Source organism: Amblyomma maculatum, chromosome 1 (genome assembly GCF_055883805.1).
Source record: "Amblyomma maculatum isolate TAMU_Amacu chromosome 1, ASM5588380v1, whole genome shotgun sequence".
Lineage (NCBI taxonomy): Eukaryota > Metazoa > Arthropoda > Arachnida > Ixodida > Ixodidae > Amblyomma > Amblyomma maculatum.
Window position 1 is genome coordinate 215264478 of NC_139344.1, and position 23039 is coordinate 215287516.

The 23039-nt window shown below is 44.8% G+C and overlaps 1 long non-coding RNA gene across 1 annotated transcript in view; it reads right to left on the reverse strand.

Moving 5' to 3' along the window:
* Nucleotides 1-18117, reverse strand: part of LOC146205588 (uncharacterized) — a 76697-nt gene extending 58580 nt beyond the window's left edge. Inside the window, exon 1 of the long non-coding RNA XR_014704214.1 lies at nt 18032-18117. This is a non-coding gene — a long non-coding RNA (uncharacterized LOC146205588). The remainder of the gene's footprint in view (nt 1-18031) is intronic.
* Nucleotides 18118-23039: the final 4922 nt, after the last annotated feature.

The window sequence follows — 23039 nt, forward strand, 5'->3', positions numbered from 1 at the left end:
CAGTTCAGTTCAGTCGTTCAGTCGTGTCCGACTCTTCGTGCCCCTATGGACCATGTCACGCCACGCTTTCCGGTCTTTCACCATCTTTCTAACATCACATAACTTCATCTGCAGTGCCTCGAGGATGCCATCTAACCATCGCATTCGCTGCCTACCCCTTCTTCGGCTACCCTCAACCACAAAAGTTTTAGTGAGCACATTTTGCTTTAGAGAAATGCTCGAATGTTTGGTAAACATATTCCCTGCACCTAATTGTTACCCTAAATATTACATAATACACCTAGATCAATGTACTTTACTGGTAGCCTATTATAATCATTATAATCCCTTTTCGTCCAAGTGCTGTCTTCTGACAAAACTCGTCATTTCTGACAAGGGGAGTAAAACAGCTTCATGCGGGCTTAAATATCAGTGTTTAGTTCGCGGATAAATACATTTTTATAGTCCCATGATAAGATGGCCTCCATTTCTTTCGGAATAGTTTTATATCCGGCATCTGTTTCGGAAGCAACCCTAATATTTTACTTCGCATAAGATTTAGTCACTGCTAAATAATTAGTGATAAAGAAATTTTCAGCCTGTAAAATTGCTTCCCAGAACAGGACAGTGCCCATGCGCAGTTTATAACGATGTCTTCGCAGCGAGTAATTCGTAGCTTGCACTTTAACGTTACTGAAAATTAATCGCTGATTATTGTAAATTCTGTCAAGTGTGTAAAAGTTCTCTCATACGGTGAAATTTATTCGCATTGCAAAACAAAATAATTACACTACTAATTTACCGTTATATATTAACACCACACACATCAGAAATCCCTTATACTTTCCTCGGTTTCAGGAAATCATTTACAGTTAGTGGCGCATGCGTCAGTACACTATCACATTCTATGACAGTGGCCGCAAAAAGCATCTCGGCAAATTCAATCCACTCAGCGCTGTACACGTGAACAATCAGCTTTCCAGTGCGGCGAGGTTTCCTGTATGGTGTCGGCGTGATCTCATTTTTGGGAAATACTTGTGCGTGGTTGTCTGGGCCAGAGTTGATGTGCACTCAGTCTAAAGCAACTCGCCATACAGTGCGCTGCCAATGCTACATTTAACCTGCTTAATCCTCGAGTCAAGTACGATATAATGAACCAGGCTTTCTCGATTCAATCTAAATTACTGCAGGTCACAGCACGAACCTTGTATCTGCGTGGGCTTGACACTAAATTCGCCGGTCTCGCTCGCATGAGACACGCGAAAACTGTTTAAAAGTCGATAAGAAAAACAAAGCTGTCATTAGGCAGGCCCAAGCATTAGGCGCGTGAGCGCGGTACAGCGCAAGAAACGTGCAAAGTAAATCTAGAAGACTGGTGGTTGCGTGCTTTGTTTTTCTAAAATCCGCTCTCCTTCTGCTGCATTGGCGAAATCCTTGGATTTCTTTCTGCAATATTGCGGAAATACTGCAGAAGACACGTTTTCATCGCCAACAAACCCGCCGTAAACTCGGAAGCAGACCTACGCAGCGTGCGTTTCTGCGAGCGCCGCCGGCTGCCGATCCACACTACCGAGTGACGGTGTCGCCACCTCTAGGTCGATCTCGCGGCGAATAGTAGCAGACGACGGCGCGATTTTTCTGTCACTTTATTTCTCTTTCTTCAGAATGCGCGTAACCCGATTTTGTGCTTACGCAACCTGTCACCGTCCTACTGCACACGTAACGCGTACGTCACAATTTGAACAAAATGGCGAATTGTCGAGAATAGGGCCCCTGCTTTACTGTGGGTTTGCTTCATTGACTGATCAATTACAAAATGATCGCTGCTTTTTTTTATTTACGCTGTCTTTGTTTTGCAAGTTTTAAACATGTGTTCATGGTGACGCGCCTCGATCCAATATACAGCGCGTTGCACAATTAGAGGCGCGATGTAGAATGCTTCTCCCAGCTAAACCGCGGAATCCCCGCAGTTAAACTTTTGCACAGAAAGGGCATTTTGTCGCTATTATTTTTTAATACAAAATTTGTCTGGGGTACTTGCCTGATTTGATCAAAAGAAGCCAGATATTGCCATCTTATGCGGCGGCGACGACGCCAGACAAGCCGCTGCCCCAGCAATGGAACCTTCTGCCAGAAATGTTCGCCCCCTCTTTTCCTGCTACAGAGATGTCTCTTCTATTACAGTATATTTCTTGTATCAGTGCCCGTCCTGTTTGTTCTTCACCTCCGTCCACGTCTGTAGCGCTGTTTTTCCATCATGTCACCATACCAACTCGCCCAGATGTCTCTTCTATTACATCATATCCGTCTTTACTCTGCACTCAGTACCTATATTAATGACTTCAAAAGTTGTGCCACAAAATTTTGCCGCACTGCACTAAGTAAATGAAATATTACAGGTTTACGCAGTAACCAACATATATATATATATTTTTTTTTCCTGTACCTAAACGCAAATGGTAGCGATCGTTAGAAAAATCGCGATGATGCGCAGATATTGTTTGAAGTGCTTTCATGTCGAAAAAATTTTGAGCGCGCTGTGGAATCACACTGCAGAAATGGGAATGCGCCTAAGCGTTGCTGGTGCACACGGTGCATCACGTTTGCTCTCATTATCAACTAAATGCACCGTCATTATCATTGCTGATGTCGTCATTGTCATTATCACTAATTTCAGCGTCATTGTCATCGCTACTATCATCCTCACAGTAGACAAGGAGAATTATGATGTTCGTTTCACGACCCTGGGCCTGTCACAGTTCGTCGCTGAACGAAACAGACTCCACTTGGTATTCTCGACAAAATACAATTATTTCGACCAACACGTATATTCTGTCTAGTCTGGCGTGACTTGCTGCTTTAAAATGCGTGAAGCTTACACACTGCTCATTTACCACGAATTCCGCCACGTCTTCGAGCCCAAATCAGTGAATTACTTTGTTCAACTCTGCTGTGCTGGCGTCTCTGCGCGGCGTTTCGCTCGCTTTATCACGCGCGCGATAGTACGCAGTTAAAGTCTCCCATCAGTACAAACTTTCGGTCAGCACTCGCAAAAATTTTGAAACTCTAAAAAACCTGTCGTTTATCACCGGGTATACATTTCAAGCATACAAGCATGCCACTCGCCACTCTACAGAGCCAAAAGCAAAATCACATACAATCAAGCGTCTCGACAGCCCGTTCTCACGGCCTGGATTTCAAGCCCCGAATGTTGCGGAACAAAGGTGCACAGCGGATCTCCCGACAGCCTGACTCACACAGGCGTAGTACCTCGACGTGAAAGGGAGCCACCATACTCTCAATCTCGGAATCACCATCTATTTTTGTCTATTGTACGGCAAGGAGGTCTAAATCTTCTTCCACCGCCAATCTTTATAACTGCCGTTGTCTCCTCCTCGTTGAAGCCCTCGAACGTTAATTGTGGCGAACCGCAAGGACCTGTCTGGAAGCTCCATTAAAGCATGAAGTTTACATTAGAAATAAGGCAAAAAAGGAAAATTTCACGCGGGAACTGTGGAAACTTAATGCGAAGATTTTAGATGATGATGCTTTCACAGAACAAGTGTCCTCTATGCTTGAAAAAATTAAAAACGACACAGCCACAGCGGTATGCGAACAATGGGAAGCCTTCAAACAAATAACAAAAATGAAGGCTTTAGAACGGGCCAGTGCCATAAAACAAAAGAAGGATAAATATGGGGGGCAAACTTGCGCAAAACCTTGCAAATGCTAATAAATGAAGAAAGCATAGCTCCTAGCACATTCCCTGCTGACATCTGTGAAATCAAACAAAAGCTAGAGCAGATAGACATCGAACGTTATCGCGAGGCGTTCATTCGAGCAAGAGCAGATAAAGTGATATCCGATGAGGCGCCAACTAAAAGAACCCTCGCGATGGAACGCAGTGGGTCAGCAAGAAGTAGATTTCTGAAATCGAGCATGACGGCGTTATCATGAAAGAAAGAAGCGACATCGTGAACGCTTTGACTTTGCCATAAAACCCTATTTGAGTGCAGCAGTGTCAATTAATTTCAAGGCAAAATTGTTGAATTTGATGTCCAGAATTGATGACAACTCAAAAGGGATATTAGAGTGCCCTATCAGCGCCGATGAAATAGAATGGGTTAAGCGCCGATTTTTATAAAGCGTTTAAGCATGAAATAGCGCATATATTGGTTCGGGTATTAGATATGATGCTTATGAACGTAAGCGTCTGCCGCCTTCTTTCCTGTTTACTCTTTCAGCTCTGATCCCCAAACAGATGATCGAGTCGCATTAATGAAGGTAATAACGGCCTATCAGCTTAATCAATGTCAACTGTAAGATATACATGAAAGTACTGGCTAAAAGGCTTCGAACGGTTATGAAGTACATAGTTGGACCACATCAGACGTGCGGTATTAAAGACCGGTCAATTTTTACAAATATTCACACAGTGAGATGCGTACTGCATGGATTGCTGAGACGCTCTACACATGCGCGTTGCAAATCTCCAGCTCGATTTGGCGAAAACTTTCGATCGAGTGCCACGCGAAATTTGGTTTGCCATGTTGCAACTCGTAAATGTCACACACACACACACACACACACACACACACACACACACACACACACACACACACACACACACACACACACACACACACACACACACACACACACACACGCACACGCACACGCACACGCACACGCACACACACACACACACACACACACACACACACACACACACACACACACACACACACACACACACACGCACGCACGCACGCACGCACGCACGCACGCACGCACGCACAGAGGGTGTCACTCTGACTTATACATAGAACCGTTTTGCGAGTTCAAAGGATTTAAACTACAACCGGCAGAGGTGAGACTCCTTGCTTATGCCGACGACGTTGATGTTCTCTGCACTGATTATGAGAGTATTTTAAAAACTATGGATATTGTAAAGCATTTCTGGGCAGCCAGCGGCAGTGCTGTCAATTGGGCGAAGTGCGTAGGATTCTGGCATGGTCCTTGGCCAGAGACACCTGGTTTTTTTGCCAACATGCAATGGCTTAGAACCCCCGGCGAAGTACCTTGGCGTTCCGTTACAATTTTAAAAGCGCGAAAGGACGGAGAGGACGGAGAGGGTGAAATGTTGGGACTTGTCTATGTTTTCTCGAAGCATTGTGCGGATTGTGTTTTTAGCGTTTTTATTAGTAAACTGTGGTATGCGCTAAGCGTTCTGCACTTCACGCGAGCGAATGTGCAAAAGTTACGCCGCATATTTGCTGTATTTGTGTGGGGGTCGGTATGGGAGAGAACAAGTCGTACAAACCTCTTCCGTAGTGTTGGTAATGGAGGCCTTGGATTGTCGCATTTATACCTGAGGAAGGTTGTGAATCGTTCCTGTTTCCTCTGAGATGTAAAGGAGCTTTTTTTTACGCACTGTGCTACAGATCAGGTTAAGCAAACATTTGTACTGTGCCTACCAAATATATAAAAGCGGGCGTTACTGGTTTTCTGGAGGAGGTCGTGGTGACATGCCATTTCGTACCAGCACGATTTTCACGCGAGTATTTAGCAACAGCTAAGCGCAAAAAAACTATATAAAAACCTTATAGTTTTCCCTGTGGCTCTGTACCGCACCATATACTGTGCTCATTCCGGAAGCGATGTTTTAAAGCGCGTGAAGAGAATGCATGTGACTCCAGGCACAAAGTTTTTTCTTAAAGCTGCACACTGGAACCTTGGAGGGAAAGAGACTGTACGTTCCTACGTTTTCTGGGGTGCCCATTGCTTTTTATGCACGAAGCCCGAAACCATCGAGCACGTCTTCTTGGAGTATTTGGGAGGAGTGTTCTTTTGGGACATACTGCAATGAACACTGACAAGAAGACCTGCCACTAGATCCCCGAGGAATTAGTTTCCTACCCCGTAGAAAATGATGAAGGCGTCCCTTTCGACGCGGAGATGCTGATGGTATTGCACGGCATATACGACACGCCTACGTTGATGCGCGGCCGGCACACCACTACTTCCGCGAGTTCACTGCGAGGTTCGTGGAAACCCATAAGAATGTGTACCCGGCACCTGAATGGGTATCGATAATTGAGCAGCTTGTGCACATGAAGTGGTTTTAGCCACTTTACGTCAGCCAAGGTTTCATTCAAGTTGTAACCCACGTCAACGCTATGTGCAGTGTTCATCATTTTTCTTGTGTTGTGTTGTGATGTATGAGCCAAAAAAAAAAGAAAAGAAAAAAAAAGTGGCGCTGTTGGTTAAAGCACTTGGCTGGGAATTGAAGAGATGAAGGTTCGATTCCCAGTGGAGACAGGTTTTATGTATTTATTTTTAACTATCTTCCTCACGGTAGACAAGGAGAATTATGATGGGCATTTCACTATCCCGGACGTGCTTTCGAGCCGTTTTTGACGGAATACAACATTATTGTTAGCCACGCGAGAGGCTTATCCGGAGGGTGTATGCTATTCCTGGGCAAAACGCTAGAGATGACAGCTATGTCCTATTGCATAGATGACGAGGGGGGCGACTTATATGCTGTGACCTCACAATCTCAGTGGCGAATTATTTGTGTTTACGCCTCCGTAAAGCAGCAAGATAGAACGCTTTTCTTTCTGTCATTAGTTGATCATTTGCGCACGGATCGCAGAAATTGTTTGGAGATTTTATTTGTGCTTGTAGGGATGAGGACCGATCAGTGTTATGTAAGAGATATGACCCTATAGTGCTGCATTACTTATCGATTTGGCTTGTGAATATAATCTTGTGGATGTGAGGCAGGAGAAAAGTGACAGTATTCGTTTGACTCACTTTCAGTTTTCCTCTAATGCCCGCCTTGACAAAATTTACGTTTCTGTAGACACGTTAGCAAGTGTGTTTTGGTTACTGGGTGCGGCCCATCTTCTTCAGTGACCACTGTATGGTGTCTCTTCAGATAAGGAGGTACAGTAGGCACATACTTCACCCTCGGTGGGAGCTGTGGAAGATGAATAACTGTCTGTTCTCAGGTGAAATCTTTTAGCATGCTGTACCTGCTTGTTTGAAAGACATATGGTCACGCCATGATCTGTCAGTTTTTCCAAAGTGGGACTTGTTTAAACAGGAGACCAAAAACTTGGCAATTTAAGCCTCAGAAAAAAATCGCTTTCCTGAAGAGACACCACTTTCGTGAGCATAGACGCACTCTAAATGAGCTACACGAGCTGGAGAGGGTTAGCCCGGATGTATATGTCAAATGAATTAACGTAAAAGCAGAGCTTCAATAATTTGTAACGGAAAGATATAAGGGGGCCTTGATAAGATCTAGGTCCCGAAGGTTTCTTGACGAGCAACCTTCTCGTCGAGCCCTGTGTGTTGAAAGAGAGGATGCTCTTGCGAAAGAAATATTGGAAATTCAGTATGGTGATTGCACATACAGCGATGCTCCTGGTATTCTTACTGCTTTCTTCGACTATTATCGGAAGTTCTTTGGCAGTTGTGAAGATCCAAATCAGGATTCTGATTACAATTCCTTACTCCAAACTTTCCTCGACTGGACGATGAGAAGTGTGCTGTAGTGGAGGGTCCCATCACTTTGGACGACATTAAATCAGCCATTTCAGGCCGTCAGAACCAGAAGTCTCCTGGCCCAGATGGTATTACTAGCGAATTCTATAAAACATTTTCGCCTTGCCTAGCGCCTGTTTTGATGGATGTTTTCCAGGCATCTTACGATGTGGGTTTCCTGCCTCCCGCTTTCTATTCCGGGCACACAATATTAATTCCCAAAAGCAAATATACTAATCGGTTGAAGACTGTTGAAGGATATCGTCCAATTTCCCTCAGTAATGTTGATTACAAAATGTTAGCCAAAGTTCATTGTTGTCGTTTGCAACTGGTCATTATGAACTTGATAGATTCGCATCAGGTCTGTGGTATATCAGAGGCCGCAGTATTCAAACACATATCAATATTGCACGTTCAGTATTGGAAACAGTATCAGATGAGACGGGGCCAAGTAATTCTGATTCAAATTGACCTGGCGAAGGCGTTTGATAAAGTTTGGCACGATTTCTTGTTCGCGGTCTTGGAATATGCAAATATTGGTGACGTTTTGCTCAAGGGCATAAGGCTGTGCTATAAAAACTCCTATACCAGGCTAATTGTTAACCAGGAGCTAACGAAACCAATACCACTGGATGTCCACTGTCTCCATTGTTTGCCCTACATCTGGAGCCCCTCTGTCTGGATGGATGGATGGAATATAGGAGCGTCCCCTTTGAAACTGGGTGGTAGCAGTAGCTATCATGCTCATTTTTCTCCATATATCTTAATTATTGATTTAGAATGGTTAACTAAACCATCATTCTGTTTATTAAATTTTTGTTCCTACATTACTAACATTATGTCACTTCTCTGCTTTTAAGCCACCAGTCTTCCAGTCGTTTTTTGCTATAGTTTCCAGTATATTTAACAGCGCCGCTATCCGTGGTTTCTCTCTGGCTCAATGTGAAGTTAAGGTTTTAGTCTACGCTGATGATGTCGCCCTCTTTTGTTCTGACAAAAAGAGTGTACTTGAGGCTTTACACTTGACTAAGCAGTTCTGCGGTGTATCAGGCATGACTCTTCATTTAGATAAATCCAAATGCTTTTGGTTGGGTCTTTGGGGCACTAGACCAAGCCAGTTTGGTGGCATATACTGGGACTGTAGCGCTCTTCAGTACCTAGGGGTTCCGCTGCACCAAGTTCGCAACAGTGCAGCCTACCATGGGATTCACAAGTCGTACCTACGCGGCGACAAACACAGGCTTGGATAGGTTCAGTGTTTGCTAGGACACAGGTCTGTAACATATCTTTATTTGCAAAGCTTGCTTATGTCCAAGTCCGGCATTGTGCGAGGAGGAAGGTATAGAAGTAATACACAGAATATTTGCAACATTAGTGCGGCGCTCTCAATGGGAGTCCGTGCGGCTTGACTACTTGTTCCGTCCCTTAGAGTCTGGTGGAGTTTCCCGTTTGTTTTTTGTTTATTATTATTATTATTATTATTATTATTATTATTATTATTATTATTATTATTATTATTATTATTATTATTATTATTATTATTATTATTATTATTATTATTATTATTATTATTATTATCTTATTTTATTCTTTCTTTTTTTTTTTTTTTCAAATCGGCAAACCACCCGTTTCTTGTAGCTGTGCTCAATAGGCGTCTTAGTTCTCATTTTCCTTACTTATTCGCACCGACTGGGCAGGCTCATGAGGAGGCTTTATGGGGAATCGAGGTTGCTAACAAAATTTCCTCACTGTGCGCTTCTCTTTAGATAATCTGTATAGCCTCTCGAGAAAGCAGATGACCCAGGTTCTCACTGAGTCTTCGTTCCCTACACCGTTGTATGGCAACCTTATCTGAGGTTTTTTTGGACACCAGTGTTCTAAAGCGCGTTAGGCGAATGTGCATTCAGGCAGCCGCAAAAACGTTCTTTTTCAAACTACACACAGCGACATGGCCTGTGAAGACATTTCTTCATGATAAGGAGATGTTTGTACCCTTGACGGCGAATTGCCATCTGTGTAACGTGCCCAAGACAGTTGATCATTGCTTTATTCTGTGTCATGATGCTATGTTCTTTTGCGACATGCTACAGCGAGCTCTTAAGAAGGTCATCGAAATTACACCCTATACTATTAGATCTTTACCCGTTGACAAAAACTCTTGTGCCTTATGATCTATTTGTGTTGATGGGACTATTCAGTGTTTGGAAAAGCCGTATGATGGACAGACATGCCGAGCCACCAAGATCGTCCAAATCCGTGTTTCGTGAGCAGTGTGTTTAGGTGAGGAGTGTATACGCTGCACGTGAAGAACCTCCAAACTGGCTGCCGCATACCTAGATGCATGTGTGTGCCTTGATGGTGGTGCAGTGTCGGGTTAGGGATAAGGCGGGCTCGTATTAAGCAGCTCGGAAACTTGAGACATGAATAAGTTCGAGTAAATTAAGTTTTGTTTTATTTTTTTTAACGGAAGTTTTCCCGTGCATTAAAGAAAAAAAAATCCCGGACGTGGCTCAGTTGGTTAAAGCGCTCGGCTGGGGGATCCAAGGGATGAAGGTTCGATTCCCGGTGGAGACGATTTTTATTTTTCTGATGACGTCATCATGACGCGTCATTTCATTGACAGCTATAGTGTGACCAAACGCCGACAGTATGAGTCATTAAAGGCTTTTAGGGGTCATGACACCAATTTTGGAACATGCACTGTTCATTGCATCTTATTCCTGATATGCCAAACAACTAAACCTCAAATTTTCAGCTGCATCGGAGCTGCGGATATTTTTAAACCAATATTTTCGTTTCTTCGTGAACAACTTGCTGATCTGGCAACCGGCGCAGCCGGTGACGACATAGGCCGACGCTGCGTCGTCTGCTGCATGCTTTGTGCACGAGCAACGTATGTCGGCCATACAGCTGTCGTGCCGGTTACCGAAAACTGGGCTTTTCGTCGATCTCTGTTCTAGCGCTTTTAATCTAGGGAATAGCGGCATCTGCGGGCGGGGTTAAGGTACACGTAGGCGCACGAGTACGAAAGGCGCACGAGCTGACCCGCTCGAACAGCGTACACACTGTGCGTTGAAACACGTCTCGAAAGCAATACATAAAAGTCGCAATGTATATAGTGCCGTCCGACGGCGCTTTTATGCAGTCTTCGGGTACCGCCCGACGGCACAGCAGCTTAGTGTATATATGCGGCGCACTAGATCGAGACACCCAATACCCCGGCCGTCCTTTCTTAGCAGCATCGTTTACGCTGATCAAGTCTGATCATAGCCGCATCATGAGTGTAGACAATAAGCTAATGAGGCTTACAGCAACGGCGCCAGCGATGCGCGAAGGATAACGGCACGCGGAGTGTCTGCTTAAATCGTCTCTATAGGCCTAAATTACTTCGCATCGAAGCCGCAGCGGACGGCACATTGTAATAGATCAACGAGGCGTTTCAGTAAATGGAGCACTCGATCATGAAACTTCTTTACTCTCAACCCCACTGTGTTGTAGTAAGGGAAATGCATTATTTTTGGCGACGTCTTATCTGCGCAGCTATAGCAGAATACGAGAACCGCACCGGCTGTGAGAAAAAACTCCCATCGTATGGGTCGCATTTTACAAGAAGCATTCGTTTTTGAAATTCCTTTTTCGAGAGCCTATTATTATTATTACGAGAAAAAATTATAGAGCACTGCAGAATCTGCATTGGAGTAATGCGAAAGCACGGATACTGCTGTTGGTTGCTTCTGGTTGCTTATAGTTGCTTAATTCACTTCTTGTTTATCCATTTTAGTCTTTGGTACTTTCAAATTGCGCGCCAATCCCTTCCTATGCCCTTTTTGGGCTCTACTTCCGGTTGTGTGACGTCACATTAATTCCCTTCTGTTTACCCATTTTAGTCTTCGGTAATTTCAAATTGCGCGCCAATCCCTTCCTATGCCCTTTTTCGGCTCGACTTCAGGTTTCGTGAAGTCACCTTAATTGACTGATTTAATTAACTATTTGAGTATTTGATACATTCAAATGTGGCGTCAAGCCATTGGCTAATGGGACCATTTTCGCCTTTAATTTACATTTTAGCATCTAATGAATTACCTAATTACCTTATTGGCCTAATTATTTTTCGGACACAACATTACGTTACCTTCTATCGATTGACACCATTCATTAACCTCTACCACTTCTCAATTACTCACAACTGCTGCGGACAACTTACATTTTTGCCTGTAATTAATTAACTAATTAACTTATGGGCCCAATTACTTTTTCGGCAACAAAATTACGTCCACCTCTACTGATCGAAACCACTCATTCATCTCTACCACTTCTCCATTACTCGCAAGTGCTGCGGACACGATTTTGCTGACGTGGTCTGCGGATGGCCTGTGGACAGAAATCTGAACATAGCGAAGTAATGCTTTCGCATTAAAAAAATTTTAGCATACTTTTCTGACACTGGCGCAAGGGATCCGCCATCTGGCGCGGACGTTTTGCGCGGAAGGCACGGTCGGCGCGGCGGTGTTTACAGCGGTGGGAGCAGTGCTGCCATTGAATGATGCCGGCGGTTCCCACCGAAGGTGGATGCCTGGGCTAGAACTAAAACGCGCTTCACTGCAGTCAGTGTCCTGTTTTCAGAAACATGCCGAGTACACTTATTGGGAGTGTCGTTAGCAAGCGCGAACACAGTGCAGTGTATCGGCGGGTTATCGGCGCCGCCACAGCAGCAGACGATGCGATGACCGGTGTCGCTCTGTGACGTCACCGAGCATTTCAACATGGCGATCGCTGTCGGTGGGAGGAGCCTCGCGGTCTCATCTTCAGCCACTTATTTCGAAATAAGGAATGCATCTAGGGCGCTCAAATTTCAAAAGTAGTATGATGAAGTTTAGTATTATCTGCCAGACTGCAAAACTGTGATATATTGGATGACCGTGGCATGAGTCATGACCCCTTTAGACGCCTACACAGAAGACCATCATTCAGGCATCTACAGTGTTCTGAAACTTTATCGAACCCCCGTTTGAAAAATTCTCCCGCCTCAACCGGAGGCTCATTTTTGCTCCTAGTCTCGTCACAGACGGTTATGATTTCTGATCATGCGCGGCCAAGTAAGCACCGTGGTCATACTTACATCGTAAAGAAGAGGACAACAACTCGCAAGCTTTGTGCGCAGTTTCAGGGCAAATGAGCCTCCGGTTGAGGCGGGAGAACTTTTGAAACGGGGGTTCGATAAAGTTGCAGAACACTGTACACTTTCTCACTGTAATCGCTGGTGTCGACCACAAAAGATAAGAAATTACTTTCTTAGACAAGTCGGGATTTCGTTCGCACCGCTGTAGTATCAGCGCGTCGAAAATGGATGAGCTCCAGTCGGTTTTGCGCATTATCACTTGTGCATTGTCCTGGCAGCCAGAAAATGTCGCCGCAGAACACTGACAATTCGAGTCTCTCATATTATCGGGGGTCCTATTAACGGGACATGACTGTGGGGCGCACGCTGCACACGGGTAACGAATTGGCCGACAGTAATTATGAAGCGGCTTCCACTGCAACTCAAGAAATCTGGTTGGAAAACACAGAAGCAAGAAATGATGACGTGGATTCGTTAGCCTGCTTCTTTTAATGGAGTGCTTGATTTCGCGCCTTATGCATCGCAAGAACAACTTTAAGCTCCCCAGACACTTATTCTTTATCGCCATGCAGCGGACCAAAAATGACTAAAAATGTGCGTTCTAAGTACCAGAGTTTTGCACCGCAGGTAATGCTGTGAATACATGTCCAGCTTTGCTTCAGTGACGTACCTCACTCACCGATCATTAGCTTCCGAAATTTATTTCCCTCATAGCTTGGGACGACAGGTTAGGAACGTGAAGCTTTGTCGGCGAAAATGCTCTGAGTTTGTACTGCTTGCCACTGCCATGAGGCACCAAAGCTTGACACAGGCTCGTCTACGTATAGGGCGGGCGTCACTGCCCAAGTCGGTGGCCTCAAGTGAGAGCCCAGCATATTCCCGGAGAACTAAAATCACAGGCTCAGGAGTAGTTCTTTTTTTTTTTTTTTTTCTGTGAATGCCAATAAGCGCGCTTTTCAGAGAACTGAGATGGGAGAGGTGTAGGCATCCTTGTGTATGTGCCTACTGAGCCATATTTTTCGCAAATAAATGTCGCGAATATTAAAATTATCAGGGCGCAGTATTACTCCCTTGGCTACCGAGGTCTGGCACTGAGCCCTCCCCCTTTCCTTAATTGAACACAGGTAAGCTTCCTTCCGTCGTTCCGTGAAGTGGCTAACGTCGTTTTGGTGGTATTTATTTGCTTGAAACAAGATTCCGCTTTCGGCTTGTTTTCAGGAGTCGGATAAATACTTTCTTCGAAATCGATCGGCTCGGCTCTCAGAAAACAGTTCTTGGAGTTTATCTGTTGCATATCACGCTTTTCGTATTCCGTCGTTACTGCCGGCGCAGTACATCTGGCCCCTCAATTCGCCCCCGTACGGAAGCTCCCGCACACGTGCTCTTCTTCAGTATTCAGTTTCCTGAGATAGCAACACCGTCGAAAGCTGTCCTGTCTCGAAAAATGTCCAATTGGAATGTTGTTAACAGTCTTGTGAGCATTACAGAGAATAAGTAACATATTACAATTACGCCATCTGAAATTTGACTCACAATGGTCAATTACAGCCCCAGAAAAAAAAAAAAAAACTGAATAATTACAGGGTTGTTATCGATTACTATTGCGCTAGTTACTTTGCTTCGAACTTTATTGCCATTGCACACACTCGCTCAAGCTGGAATAAACCGGTGGGTTTGATGCAAAAATGTGTTACACGCTGTTAATCGGAGTCGCCTTTCAAAGTTGCCGTCGCTGATTTTGCAACGTTTTTTCGTGAAGATATCAGCCGCTACACTGAACGTTTGCTCAATGCAAGCGCTGGATGTTATGGCAGTGTTATCCCGTACGAAAATTGCACGCCCGCTCTTAGTTGCGCAATGCTTAGGTTCCAGTTTCTATACGCTCTCTATGAAGCGCCGCGCTTCATTTTTTGCCCTGTGAAAAGGCGCTGCAGATAAAGCCTCTGAAAAGCAGAAAAAATCGTCTGGCGGGTTTTTTTATTATAATATTAAAGAAGCAAGGGGGGGGGGGGATGAGGGGGGGGGGGGGGGGGGCAGGGTATCGTACGCGGCTTCTGGTGTGAAGCCAGCCGGTCGAATCCATCGTCCGAAAGCTGACGGAGCGCCGCGCACACATTCGTGCGTGCGGCCGAAAAATTTGACACGTAACGAATGCTTCGCCCCTCTATAGCGTTTTTTTCTTTTTGCAAAAAATTAAGTAAATGATTGGCGGCAATAAAATACAGAAAACAACAACATTTGAATTACCCGGAACGTTACTACTCGAAAAACTAATCAATTGATTACGAAATTACAAAAAAAAAAAAAACTGAAATAATCACAAGTAATGGAATATAAGTAATCAGTTACATATTACAACTGTGGTTCTTAAACCTGGCCCAAAACTTTCATGGCCGTTCGGGCGTTATCTATGCAACACATTCGGAATGAAACCGTTTGATTAGAAGCGTGAGGCAGAGCTCTAGTTACCCGTACAATATCGCACTGAAATCTCCGCGCGATCTCTGTGGCGTTGTTCAAGTGTGTCTGAATATTTCGTAAGCTTAGTTCAGGCGATTAAACTCCTAATTTGCATCGGGGGTGATTTTTTCTTTTTTTTCTTTTTTGCACAAAAAGTTTGTACGTCTAGCGCTTCATTTGAACGTCGCTATAAATGAATGAGAGGTTTGTTTTAAAATGGATGAGCAGGGGGACAAACTTCGAGATCATTTTTTCCCTTCAGCAAAGCACCGCAGTTTTCAGCTGTGGCACTGCTTCGGTGAGGCGGTATAAACGTCACCCAAGCGAGCTATGCCGCGAAAATAAGAAAGACGTCAGTCCTTGCGTTTTTAAACACGCGGCATTTCGACTGCGCTTATTTTTCGTCGAGATCGAACCAAATTAATGTAATGGTGATGCCGAGGACCCGTCACATTGCCATACAGAATCCCACGAAGTTGCAGACCAAACGTCGAAATTCACGCTTGAGACAGATGCCTGTTCGGCTGGCTTCGGTGTCTTCGTCGCAGTTGCATTAGTTGCCGGCAGTCAACGTTACGAACGTCGCGGTCTCTCGTCGAAAAGAGCGCAGAACGATGTCGAGGTGGCAGATGGACTGACGTTGCCGCGAACCAACGAACCGTGATCCATAGTGACACACGCCAATTCGCCGGGAGCGATTCGGCTAGCTCTGAGCTGTAGCGTATAAAAATAGCGAGACATTTTCCTCCCTCCTCATCACCACCGTGATGATCGACCCACGTAAGTCCAATACACTTTGCTGTATATGCATTTACTGAAATATACTGGGGTACGTTTGTCGTTTTCGCCGAGGGAATAGGACACGCCACCGCGGGTTCGAGCTAAGCGCGAGTCCCAAATAGATGTCATCACGCGGGGCACCGTAGTGCGCACTAAACTTCGGCAGGAAGAATAACAATTCGATGCAGTGAAATAGGCCCCGAAGCTGCTGAATGAGATGCTCACAGCACATCACATATATTATCACATCCAGGAAAAGGGCTTCATCGCCTATCAGTATGGTTTTCGAAAAGAATGTGTCCACCATTGCGAAGCTTATAGGTATATGTCATCCATGACGTCACTTTTGCCATTGATAGTGGTGAATAAACTTACGCAATATATACTGATCTCTCAAAGACGTTTGATTGCGTGTTGCACATTTTTCTTATCAAGACAATAAGATCAGCGGGCATTCCTGAGAATTTGGTTAGCTGGTCCCTCGCCTAACGGTGCGCGATCAACTGATACAAAGTAATCTCCACAGTGCCACGAGTATCTGTGCTTGGCGATAACATTGATGACTTGTGTGAAAGTCGAGTTGCCGACGATTGTTTCATGTATACTGTTACGAACAGTGCTCCGCAACAAAATTTGTTCAATGGAAATTTCGATCTGGTATGAAGACAGCTGTTGAAGAATAACTTTATAAAACTATTATGAAAATAAGCACAAAAAAAAACCTTTGATAAAATTAACGCATTCAAGACCAGTTTGTACGTTTAGGCGGTTTAATATTTGGGCCGAACTATTGCAAACAAACTCAAAGGTGACACGCATATTGGCAGCATTTGCACTGAGACATTTAATAGCCTTTTGTATTTCTGGGAGAAATGAAAAACTCCGAGCGTTCAGTTTGAATTCAGTGTACCGCTTCCTAGTTAGACTTGTTCTTGGGCATGCCTCGATAGTATGAGTCCATTAATACTAAGGATATTGCTAAACTATAGGGCGTATCCAGCGCCCTTCTACCAGATTTATTCGATCAGATCATCGGTCAACTTCATCAGACACCAATATGCTCAGATGGCTCAACTTGCAACCTGTACGTCATCAGACCAGACTGCCGAGCTGAAATTCTTTAACATGCTCTGTCGCAACTGCATGGTTTGTCATGCGATATATTCATTTTTATAGCGCCCCATAGATCAAGCTGACTCAACCCCTCCAAAGTAGTGAGCGCATACATTGCAGGATCAAACTATGAAAAATGCTACCTTCCTTCCACCTCGAATGGAACAGTTTACGCGCGTTGATTGCCAAACCTCCGGACGAAAGAAAAAAAAAATACTGATACCTTGTTTCTCTCCTTCTCGGACAGTGCTGCTTCCAGAAGTATTTTTAAATGAATAAAATTTATAAATCAGGAAAGGCTTTCCTCGCCTCTCATTTTAATCCTCCCCACACACATCCCTTAGTGGAGATCAGCGGGCCTTCCCATATATTCCCTCAAGCTTCCTAATCTCAACCGCCCACGTGACTCTTCCACCCTCTGTTGCTTTCGCTTTCCTTTGGAACCCCAGGAAACAAGCACTTGTTCCCTGACCCACTCTGATATCTTGCTGTCTCTAAACGTTACCCATACCATTTTCCATTCCGCACGTCGCTCCTTTTCAGACTTGTCCAGCGATAAAAATATCGTGCCATTCTTCTACGCGGACACAGTGCTGCCGTGCGCCTGACGACTGCTTTTCGGATAGACACCAGACACAGAAAAAGGCTGCCCAAAAGAACTTGCCCCTCTGACTATCATTCACAAATTAATGGCCGGAAAATAGCAGCGTTATGTGCGTGCTTTTATTTTTATTAAGTAATTTAACAAAATGTGTTCCTCGGGCAATTCTTCGCGCAAGCTACGAGGCGAGATGACAGTGTATGCCGCGCCAGTAGTGAAGATCATGTGCTGAAAACTGCTCGCCGCTCTTTGTGGCGTTCCGAGGTTCGTATCCGTCCCGTAAAAGGCCGATGAGTCGCTTGTCTCCCCTTGTATTAGCGTAACCCGAATATGGGGGCGAACCAGGAATGGGACCAAGCACGTATACCCATGGCAAGTCCCGAGTCTAGTTCACAGGACGGAAGCAATGGAAGCGTGAGCTGTACTTAGCCTCTTGACTGTGGGATTCAGCGGCGGCCGGTGCCGAAGCGGGTTTTGCTTTCTCCTTATGGATTGTAAAAGAGGCATGTACAGGCGCCCAAATCTTTAACTGGCGTGCGCGAGCGGCGACTTTTCTGTGCGTCAGCGCCCTATGACGGAGCGAAGTTGGAAACAGGATGAGGCTAAGCGCATGCTCACAAAGCACTCTCAGCTGGACGGAACAACCTGGCAGACGACGCGTCCAGCTGAGCGTGCTTTGTGAGCATGCGCTTAGAATCATCCTGTTTCCAACTTCGCTCCGTCATAGGGCGCTGACGCACAGAAAAGTCGCCGCTCGCGCACGCCAGTTAAAGATTTGGGCGCCTGTACCAGTCCAGCGAGAATGTTTGGTCCGTGCATGGCGAAGAAAGGGCGCAGAATTTTGGAAGGTGCGGCATCACTCGTCGCGAGCACACAGCAGTGTTAGGCACTCAAGAAGCACCACTGTGATAAAAATGCGCATGTTCCTCGCTCATCCGTTGGCGCCACCAAAATCGGCATCGAACAGTGAACAAAGGTTTTGCCTAAACTGGTGGAAGGAGCACTTACACATGCGATGGAAAGGGGGGGGGGGGGGGGGGGCTTTATCCGGACTGCTGAACTACGGCTTGATTTGACATTGTAACAGATGAGGGTACCAGCGAATACAGAAGACGCGTGCGCAAGAGAACACGTTACGGAGATGTTTTGTTACAATTTCAAGACCATGCGGCTCAAGAGCTAGCTCATTGCACCGTATTCGACACTTCTGATTTGGTAAGCGACAGGCCTTTCACAAACATACGAGACAAGATTATTCGATAGCTACACCGCCGTCCGTTACTTCACGGTAACCACGAAACTATAACGACCACCCACCTACCTAGAGGCAAAAACTAGTTGTCAGGCAACCTACCCGAGTGTCTCCCTTAAAACAATGTTTTTTTTTTTTTTTTTTTTTTTTTAGTTCTTGGATGTCGCCCACGGTTTTTCGTAAAGTCTGAAGCTCTCGCTGATTGTCAGATTTGTCCGGAATCACACAAACTAGTTGCAGGTCACTGCTGTTGCAAGATGCGACTGCTGGAGCAATATGCGTTCTTCGCAATTTACCAGAAGGGATAGGTTTGGGCAGGTTGGTAAATCATTGTAATTCGGGAAGCATAGCGCGGTACGAACGAAGGACGATGACGAGACGGGCCGAGCGCTACTTTCAACACTGCGTTTATTGCGGAACAGGAGCATATATATATACTAATCTGATTCTGCTAACGGAAAGGACATGAAAAGACATAACAGAAGTGCCACATGCCGTCATGCCACGAAATCGAGCTAATAGACGGCCTGCTCACTCATTGACCTTCCGCCCGTGATGTCTGCACGCTTCCTTGATTTCTCTAGTCAGGTCTTTGTGGTGCCGATACAAGATGACAGTGCAGTGATACGACAGTGCTAGTGATGGTAAAGTGGTTCTGCGTCACTTTTCGTTTTTTTTTTATTATTATTATTACAATGGGGGGGCCTTCAGTTAGCCGTCTGTGACGATGTTACCTACTTTACTGTTGGGCTCTTAGATTCGCACATTCAAACACCTGCCCGTATGGCCTATGCAGTGCCCTCCACAAAAAAATGGAATTTTTTAGACAGACCCCCTTCTGCAAGACAGGTAGGCATCTCTGTGTTTACTTCTGCTCTGAGGTTTCCGCGTTCGAGTAGGGCTGCTTTTTTGCACACAAAAACGTTTCTGGCGCCGCGAATACCACTTTTACGCCAGAACGTCACCGTACCTTCCTTGGCGGGAAACATTATGCATGCAGATAGGGCAATCACGGCTACCCTTTCTTTCTTTCTTTCTTTCTTTCTTTCTTTCTTTCTTTCTTTCTTTCTTTCTTTCTTTCTTTCTTTCTTTCTTTCTTTCTTTCTTTCTTTCTTTCTTTCTTTCTTTTGTCTTCCGCTCTCTGTTCGTCGCTCATGCGTGATGCAACTTTCTTTCTGCGATGCAGGCCTTCAGCGAATGAAATAATGATATGTTTGGAATAAGCCGCCGCCTCCAAACGCTCTACCTGCTTTAGCCCACTTTCATCCACGGAATGTTCGCATGACCTGCACAGCGCGCTCGGCAAGAATGACAGAACAGTGCTTCTTTTTATCAGCTTTGAGTGTGCAGAGCTCTACGACAAGGGAGGCTTGTTAGCTCCATAGGTCCATACACACAGCAGGCATGGCCGTGGTTAAAGCGACGCCGCAGATCTTGTCCCGTCTCGTCACCTTCCTTCGTTCTCCCGCTCTATGCTTCCCGAGTTACAAGAGTATTTTACTCTACCGGAGATATTGTCGTGACATTCAATGAAAGTGGTACTCAGCGTGAGTCTTCGTTGTGGTTTAATATCGCTCAAAAGGAAACGAATGGACATGTGAAATTGTGATCTTAAATCTAGACATCCGCACATGCCTATATATGGTGATCCTTCTTCAGTATTTGCAGATTTATATTTAAAAAAAAATCATGAGAGATACGTCAGTGCGACCTGTGGGGGTGGATTACGTACAGTCTTTCTCAAGAGTGCACGGTCCAAGGGATTTGCTTTTAAGAAATGTAACGGGCCTCCTGGAAGCAAATACTTAAGCTCCAGAAAGGTGAGGACGAAATGTTTTCTCACTTGTGAGAATGAAACTCTGGAAATGCGCAACGCGCCCCGCTACATGGCTTAAAGGCAGACTCATTATTTTGGCAACGATTGCACGTGATAGAGATGATTTAAAAGGCGATTGATTACCTAAAGACGATTTTTTTTTTCCTAAAAGCGCAAGATTATACAAAGTCTCAAGCTCAAAGGTGAATCCAGTTTTTTTTAATTTTTGGGATTGGCGTCGGAGTTTGAAAGAAGCTCGTTCAGTTGGCTTTCCCGCTTTATAAATTCACAAAATGACATCGCTGTAATTGGTATCATCGCTGAAGTCATTTTAAATTCTACATCAGAAAATACACAAACTTCTTCGGTATTTTATCAGCGCGAAACATGGCAAATACATATACTCTTTAGGTTTCAAAAACACATTTTTCCTCTTCGACGTTGACGACTTTGAAAAATTCGCAATTTAATTTTGCATCCTAGAGATAAAATAAAAAAAAATGTTGACTATCTAATTTTTGGTAATTCCTAGTCCTTTAACTGAGTTCTATGAGGCGCGTATTGTAGGTAATGTTGGCCTTGCTGTGTACAGCCCACATGAGGCCTAACCGGCATCTCTCTCTATTTCTTTTTATCTGCAAAAATGCAAAAAAAAAAAAAAAGTCACCTGGCATCAAACCATTGTTTGACGCGCTTGCCTCCCCGGATAACCTCAATCAGTCGCTAATTTGACAGGAATCGAGCGGATCACATGTCTACCACACCGTTTAAACCTTGGCAGAGCCACTCCTTTTCTGCCGTGCAGAGTGGTGCCATATGAAGTGACATATTAAGGGAAGCGTCATACGAACTACCAATCGTTCGTTTAACATTCAAAATGAAAAAAAAAAAAGAAAAAAGGGAACGTTTGCCAAAACGCTAATATTAGCATTCGATATCAATGCTTGTTTCGTCGCTTAACATTTTCGGAATTTTCAGTCTTTTTACTAAAGAAGGCTTGCCATTTATCTATGACACATCTCAAATAGCGATTTTCTGGTCGATTGGAGCTGGGCACCCGAATATAGCGACCTAAACCACTATAGAGCGAATCATGAAGCCTTGGTCGACTACCGAAACATGCAAAGCGCACGGTGGATGTAATGCTGAGCTGGTTTCGGAAGTTGAATTCACATAATTTTGACACCAAAATTTATTTCTTTATTTACAATACCCTTAAAGACCCGCAGAGGGGTATTACATAAGGGAAGGGGGGGGGGGGGGGGACAATACTCTACGCTCACAGATAACACATGATACAAAAAAACAAAAACAGCAGAGAAGAAACAGCGACAAAAAATGCATCGTATTAGTTAGTACACGCAACGTCACTCTACAGCTCATTCCAAAGTTTAAGAGCCAAAAGCAAAGGTGAGAATTTGAACAAGTCAGTCCTGCAATGTGGTAGGTATACCTTGAAGGGATGGTCGGTGCGATGAGTTGTGATTAATAAATAGGCGGGGATACAACGCTCATCAACTTGCTTTCGCACAAATGTAATGCTGTAGACGTTTTTCGACGTGCGCACTTCGACATACGCGGGCAAAAAAAAAAAAAATGCTGCCGATTTGCATTTATTTTAGAGAAGTAGTTGCGCAGTACCAGGCTTCACCCATAGCGACGCCAATCAAAAGCGCGGCAGCCGCGTCCTGATCTATCTTCACACCATCTGCAGTGGTGCTTATCACCGAGCGCCCGGGTGAGGGGCTCGGAGTCGAGGTAGCACCACGCGTACATAGGTATGTAGACCGAGGAGTGACTTTACAGAGAGTAGTTCCGCTTTCCCTAACAGGTGGCGCCACTAGGACAGCCGTCATTGCTGGCCTTCGGAACGCATCGACGCACAGTACGGACTGCTGCTGTGCGTCTTGTGTAAGAATGCCCGCTGCTTTGATGCAGGTTTTATTTGTATTGTCGGAGTATTCTGCTAGGAAGTATAAAGCTAATGACCCTGTTGTTTATTGGCGGAAGAACAGACGATGCTTTCTACATAAGGTGCACATCATGGCCTAGGCCGCCGTTTTTCTTGGAGGACTGTATCACGCGTTCATGTTCCTTTCTGGGACAAGAAAGCGCCTGTGAATTGTAGAGAAAGGCTATACCTCACAGAGCAGCTCATTTTAGCACCGGCAATACTCATGGGAATGAGACCTTGACGCTTTCTGAGGAGTTGTATATTGCGTCTTTGCACTGCTGCCGCGTTATTTTCGCAGGGTGTTAAGTACCTTGACGTGGGTAACAATGTCTATGCTATTATAAGAATTGATTGTGCAGAGAAGGAAAGTCCGTGTGGGCATGTCAGTGATTTTAATTGGGTACTCTTCCC